The sequence below is a fragment of the Macrobrachium nipponense genome, chromosome 19, assembly GCF_015104395.2.
Source record: "Macrobrachium nipponense isolate FS-2020 chromosome 19, ASM1510439v2, whole genome shotgun sequence".
NCBI lineage: Eukaryota > Metazoa > Arthropoda > Malacostraca > Decapoda > Palaemonidae > Macrobrachium > Macrobrachium nipponense.
This window is the reverse complement of record NC_061088.1, coordinates 78415325-78422824: the sequence shown is the minus strand read 5'-3', so window position 1 is coordinate 78422824 and position 7500 is coordinate 78415325. Positions and strand designations below refer to the sequence as shown.

The 7500-nt window shown below is 34.7% G+C and overlaps 1 protein-coding gene across 1 annotated transcript in view; it reads right to left on the bottom strand.

Moving 5' to 3' along the window:
* The window catches only part of LOC135213064 (neuropeptide SIFamide receptor-like), a 242550-nt gene that overhangs the window by 234716 nt on the left and 334 nt on the right, over positions 1-7500 (bottom strand). Inside the window, 1 exon segment of the mRNA XM_064246911.1 lies at positions 6254-7500. This exon segment is cut by the window's right edge and continues 334 nt beyond it. The gene's annotated coding sequence lies outside the window, so the exon portion shown is untranslated.

Genomic DNA, 7500 nt, shown 5'->3' with positions numbered 1-7500 from the left:
TAGGAGCAAGAGCCCGTGCCTACACAAAGCCAACTAAATCATAACCAACCATTACAAGCAAGTGAAAAATGCGCCGAAGTTTCTTCGACGCAATCTGGTTTCCTGTACAGCGTATATGTATGAAACCCTCAACCGGGGCCCATCAAACTTTCAGCCACGGCCTGCTGTTGGCCTGTGTTGTTGACATCTATTCCTGTACAAGACGCACCATCATGGCTAACCTTAACTTTTAAAAAAATAAAAAATAAACTATTGAGGCTACATGGGTGCCATTTTGGTATGTTTGATGATTGGAGGGTGGATGATCAACATACCAGTTTGCAGTTCTCAAGCCTCAGTAGTTTTTAATATTTTAATTCCTTTACAGAAAACTAAAATGTCGTGGAAAATTGCCTTGTGACCATATTCTATTTTGCATCATTCTTGGTTCATTATTTTTCGAATTCCTTGTCCTTAAATTGGCGAAAAATCATTATAATGGCCAGGCGTTAACAGTGTTTTGATTGTGTTTAATGCAGACGGCCTAGTATAATCCAAAATGAAAAAAAGAATTCAAAGGAAGGAGAGCGCCAATCTTGCACATTCTGTTATGTTAATAAATTACACTCAATCTCGTATAGTCAAAAGTTAGCTTGTAATTGTTTTTACCTTTGGCTATGATGCTGTAGTCGACACTCATCATTTTTCATGATGCTTGTATAAGAAATGTAAAATGGAAACAGTGAATGGAAAGTAACTAGTGGGCCTGCCCCAAACCTTGTTGTCTGCTGTACTTCATTTCCTCTCTAATCTCATCATTTTCCAACTGGCTTTAAGACATCTAAAGAAAAATGGAACAATGAAAATAGCATTAACCGTAATTGTTAGGGATAAGAGACTGAATCGGTATTGCTGTTCCAGTATTGAGAAAACAAATATACCTCGACACGTAACAAACAGGTATGGATTCGAAAGTTTAACCAAGAAGAAGACTAAAGATTACAAAGAATACACGATGAGTTTATGTACACTTGCTACCGATGAGTTCATGTGTACCTGGTACCAGTGAGGTCATGTGTACCTGGTGCCAATGAATTCATGTGTACCTGGTACTAGTGAATTCATGTGTACACGGTACTAGTGAATTCATGTGTACATTGAATTCACGTACCTGGTACCAATGAATTCATGTATACAATGAATTCACGTACCTGGTACCAATGAATTCATGTGTGCGTCCGAGACTAATTAGTTCTAATGTACCTGATACCGGTGAGGTCATGTGTACCTGGCACCAATGGCTTTCTGTGTCTGGTACCTGTGAGTTCATGTGTACCAGGTACCAGTGAATTCGTGTGTACCTGGTACCAATGAGTTCATGTGTACCTGGTAATAGTGAGTTCGTGTCTAACTGGTATCAGTGAGTTCATGTGTACCCGGGAACAATGAGTTCATGTGTACTTGGTACCAAGGCGTCCACGTGTACCCGGTACCAACACCCACAGCAAAATAACACAAGCAAATGAACTTGCAAAGAAACTGAATATCAAACTTATCATAAAAGTGAATGTGTAAATATAAACCAAACTCATTAAAATGAACTAGAGACTAACAGACGCAAATTGGCGAAAAGATATTGACGATTCTGACGCAACGGTTTGCCAGGGGTCGTCTGTCAATTACCATCAATCACATTGGACTCGACTCTTTTTTTGCGTATGAAAAGTTTCTGTTGGTTCAGGTGATTACATGACGATACGAATGACTCGTTCCGTGGGTGGTGCTTTCCTCGGTAAATTCATGATTGGTGGAAGACTCGATACTTTTTTCTGAAATAGACAAGTCTGCGGATTCTTTGTATGACTGACTGGCTTTGTAAAATTAAACATAAAAATGAATGATTTAACATTACTTTCAATATATTCATGAAGGAGTTCAATATGTGTGCAGGTTTATCGCGTATAGAAGTAGCGTTTTACACACACACACACACACATTATATATATATATATATATATATATATACATATATATATATATATATATATATATATATATATATAATATATATATATATATATATAAAGTGTGTGAGTGTTTCCAGTTAATGTTCCAAAGCAGATTCTTGTGAGTATAGTAGATGTTAATATTGTTAATTTGGCTGCTGATTTGTTCGTAAATTCATATAATGCAAGTGCGTTTGTGTATGTGTGTTCTATTTATCTACAGGACCTTTGCAGTAAGTATTGTTTTTAATAAAGACAGAATATATAATAATTCAGACCAAAACTGTTTATCATATTATCGGATACTTTCCACTTGCCGATAGCTAAATATGTTTGTCTGATCAAACCTTATTTTTCTGCGTATTCGGTTTTCAAAATTGTGCCTTTTAAATCGTTTTTAGTTTCTCTCGTGTTCTCGTATGTTAATTGTTCTTTTTGATAAGAACGTGACATTGCAACAGTGTCTAAATGCACTTTAAATGACAGTAAATCACAACTGAATCTAAGAAAGACTTCTTTTAAAAATACGCTACTTTAGTATGACTCTCTTCGTGTTTCTTTAATTATGCAATAAAAAACAAAGATTATAGAGAAACTAAATTTGTTCCCTACTGAGTTATATTAACACAGAAAATAATTGGAGAAATATTTGTGCACAAAACACAGAAATGAACAGACTTATTCCAATGAATCCATGTGATAACTTGGTTAATTTTTTTTAGTCACAAAGGCCGATGGGAAGGGCATCTAAATGTCTTTGTTTTCGACCAGGTCCGACAGAACAAAACGGAGAATACCATCGAGGTAGTGTTATACTACATTTATAGATCAGCTCCTTCATTATGAAAGATTATGTTGAATATTATTGTTTTTGTGTAGGAATCTCAATAACGAGGGCACAAGTAATGTTCTTTAAGGTCCACAATAATATACTGATGGAGGCAGTAATAGAAATTATAAAACTATGTAAAAGTTTTCAAACCCTACCCTGGTTTCTAAAGTTTTTAAATAGTTTTATAAATTTTACTACTACTCCCATCAGTATATTATTATGGACCTTAAAGATCATCATTGTGTTTGTTATTTCCATTGTAATCATAAAACAACCCACGTAAGCTTCGCCTTATTCTTCGTTATTTTGAGCTAAGCCTCTTTGAGTGGCCAGTTTTTACTATTATTATTATTATTATTATTATTATTATTATTATTATTATTATTATTCAAAGGACGAACCCTGTTCATATGGAACAACCCCACTGGGACCACTGACTAGAAATTCAAGCCTATACGGAATATGATTTTCATTTGAAAGAAGAAGTAACGAGAGGTAATAGGATACTCAGAAAGGAGCATTCCCTTACGCTAAGTTGTTAACTGTTTTGATCAAGATTTATGAGATAAACGAATATTAACTTATAGGGTAATATCAAACTAGCCAAACAATTAAGCATTCGAGAGGTCATAGGTCATATGAAACGTTTGATTTCGCTGTGTTAGAAGACCGTCGATAAAATGATGGAAAGTTTAACCAACCTGAGGAAAATTGAGCGAAAGGAAAATACCCTTTGGATCCGGGAATCCTTTCCACAGACCTATCTGGCTCTCCCTCTCCACAAACGCTAGGCCTAGGGGAGCCATTGTAATGTGAATAGTAATGATATTATTGTTGACGTGAATCTCGCTCCCGGGTGTTGCTATTAGCATACGTTATATTATAATGAGAAGCTGCCTGCGTATGACAACATAGTTATCGTAATCATTGAGTTATTTTAAGATGTATAGTAATGTTTGACAACATTATCGAGATCATTGCATTATCCAAAGACATATATTAATGTCTGACGACATTATTGAAATCAATGCATTACCCGAAAACATATAGTAATGCCTGACAACATTATTAGAATCTTTGCAATATCTTAAGACATATTATAATGTCTGGCAACTTTTTAGAATCATTACATCATCTTAAGACATATTTGAAATCAATGCACTATCTCAAGACATATGTTAATGCCTAACATCATTATTAGAATCATTGCATTATCTTAAGACATATATTGTCTGACAACATTATTGAAATTATGGCACTATTTTAAGACATATTATAAAGTCAGACAACGTTATCGAAATCTTTGCACTATTTTAAGACATATAGTTATATCTGGCAACATGATTGAAATCATTGCATTATCTTAAGGGATATTGTATTGTCTGACAACATTATAAAAATCATTACATTATTTCAAGACACTTTGTAATTTCTGACATCATTAAACTCATTGCATAATTTTAAGACATATAGTGATGTCTTACAACGTTATTAAAATCAGTGTATTATGTTGTGACATATAGTAATGTATGACAATATTACCGAAACCTTTGCGTTATTTTAAGACATAGTTTTGTCTGACACCATTATTGGAATCGTTCCATTATTTTAAGACATTAATAATGTCTGGCAATGTTATTGAAATCTTAGCAATATTTTAAGATTTATAGTAATGTCTGATATCATTATAAAAATTATTGCATCATTTTAAGACACAGTAACATCTGAAAACTTTACTTAAATCAATGCATTATTTTAAATCATAGAGTAATATATGACAACATTACTGAAATCATTCCATTATTTTGAGACAGAGAAATGTCAGATATTACAAAAATCATTGCCTTATTTCAAGATATATAATAATGTCTGACAATATCATTAAAATAATTTAATTACTTCAAGACATATAGTAATGTCTGACAACGTTTTTGAAATTTTTGTATTATTTTAAGACTTATTACTGTCCGCTAACATTATTGAAATAATTGCATTAGTTTCAGACATACAGTATAGTAAAGTCTGCCACCATTATTGAACTCATTGCATTATTTTAAGACATATGGTACTGTCTGACAATATTTTGGAAACAATTGCATTACTTTAAGACATATAGTAATGTCTGCAATGTTTTTGAAATCATTGCATTACTTTAAGACATATAGCAATGTCTGGCAACGTTTTTGAAATCATGACATTATCTCAAGGCATTTAGTAATGTCTGACAACATTATTCAAATCATTGCATTATTTTCAGACCTATAGCAATGTCTGGCAACATTATTGAAATCATTGCATTATCTAAAGACATTTAGCAATGTCTGCCAACATCGTTGAAATCATTGCATTATCTCAAGACTTTTTGTAATGTCGGCCAACAATATGGAAATCACTGCATTATCTTAAGACATATTGTAATGTCTGACAATATTATTGAAATCATTGCATTATTTTCTGACATACGTGAATGTCTGCCAACATTAGGACGATCTGGAAAATGTCTGTCGTATATTTCTTCAAACAGGAGCAGTATATATGGTAATTTTTATTTTTCGTAACTCGCAGAGAATTATTATTATTATTATTATTATTATTATTATATTATTATTATTATTATTATTATTATTATTATTATTATATTCAGAAGATAAACCTTATTCATATGGAACAAGCCCCATACCGGGCCTTACAGGGAATAAAGAATTTTTTTTATAATTTTATTTTTTTTAGAAATGTGATTAATGTCACGGTGAAATTGTATTGCCATTTACCAACATGTTCAGTGAAAACCATTACTATATGCGATTATCACGTGAAAAGATAAACTTTAGGCAAATATAACATCTACTAGCATGACAACGTTAAACACCATTATACAACACGAAACAAACAATAACCATTATTATTGAGTTCAAAATGATAAATGCCATTTATTGATGACATTGATAAATTAGGTGTAAATACCGAGTTCTTCGTTGACGCCAGTGTCAGAGCGAAAGATTTTAATATACAATTCTCACCTATTTACAGGCGTTTCTGAGTATTTTACACATTTACATGCAGATTTATATTGACAGACATGTGCCGTATGAATTCGTGTACAGTTTTTTGGGCGTTCACTTATAGATATATTAAGTGCACCATACATTATGAGTATCACAGTTAACACAAGCGCGTGGGCAGACACGTATACATTATCTATCTATCTATCTATCTATACATATACATATATCTATACGTATATATATATAAACCACCGTAAGCAAAACTCTCATAAACATTATTTAAATCACCATCTTACCTCACGCCCAACTCAGTGAATACGGAACGCAAGCAATTGCAAGAAAGGAAAAATAAACAATAAAGCAAGACGCCACACAAGAAGACACCAGAAGAAGCAGAGGAGAGATAGCACAGCATAAAGTTTCTTACTCACCGAAGATTGATAGCAACAGGTATTCCTACTTCAACAGTTCTCCCTCTCCGGACAAAGTTGGGCAAATCTGCGGCGCGCGGTTATAACTTTAGAATCTCCTCTTTCTCTCTCTCTTTTTCTTTCTTCTTCGTCTTCAAGTTTGGGAGTCATTCATACTTATTTGATATCTTCTCTATGCCATTTTCTTTTCCGTTGTTATTTATTTCTATTGTTGCTGCTGTTTCAGCGGCTTTCTCTTCTTGATTGTGTTTTTACTCTTATCAGTACTGTTTCTCGTGTTAATCTTCGTTGTATCTTTTCGTTTTCTTCCTTATATATTTTGCCCCGCCTTTTATCTTAATTCTCCCTGTGTTTCTCCCTTTTTCCCCTTTTTGCTCTTTTCTCCTCTTACCTCCATATTTCTGCTTTATTGCGATTGCTTCTGTGATTGTCTCCCTCTTTTACCAGAATGGATAATCTACTTCCTTGTGTTCTCCTGTGCGGAATACCCTTCCAGTCTGTATATAAGGCTTTTCATCCCAGTTCCTATACCGTTCTGGTTCGTAAATCTGTCGTTACAACCATCATGGATCGATTTCATGAAGGCGAGAAGGTCATCATCATTGGCTTATTATCGAGCCGGTCACGGATACAGGTCAGTATTCGTCATCACCTATACACGATTGAAGTTTTGTGGAAAGCACTTGGCGGCAAAGTGGATATAACATTTTAATTACTAATTACTCTATAGTTCTACGACTCTGCTGAATTAGACTTTGAAGAGACGAATGATTTTTTAGTGTTTTTGTGCGTGATATTTTTTTTCGTGGTGAAGGCGCGATTTAAATAAAAAAAAATCAGAAAAATAGCGTCTGATTCCAATCAACCTCCGAAGGCGTAATCAATCAGGCTTATGCATCCATGTCAAGAGAAGCCGCCCGGTCCTCGAAATCTTCTCGTTCTTGGCGGGAAGGCGAGGCTGAGAGAGAGAGAGAGAGAGAGAGAGAGAGAGAGGGAGGGGAGGGCGGGGGCCAGCGAATTCGAGGGCAATAAAAGCGGTTGCTGTGATCCAGTGCCGTCGAAAGAAGAAGGAGAAGAAGGAGGAGGAGGAGGAGGAGAAGTTCTAGCTTTCATGAGACACTTCCGAGGGAGACGGGGCAGTCGACCGAGGTCGTAAAACAGAAGGCGCGGAATCCATTTGGCGCTGGGACAGAGACGCTAAAACTTTTGATCACCGTGGCGAAAGGAGAACAGAAAGAAGGACAAGG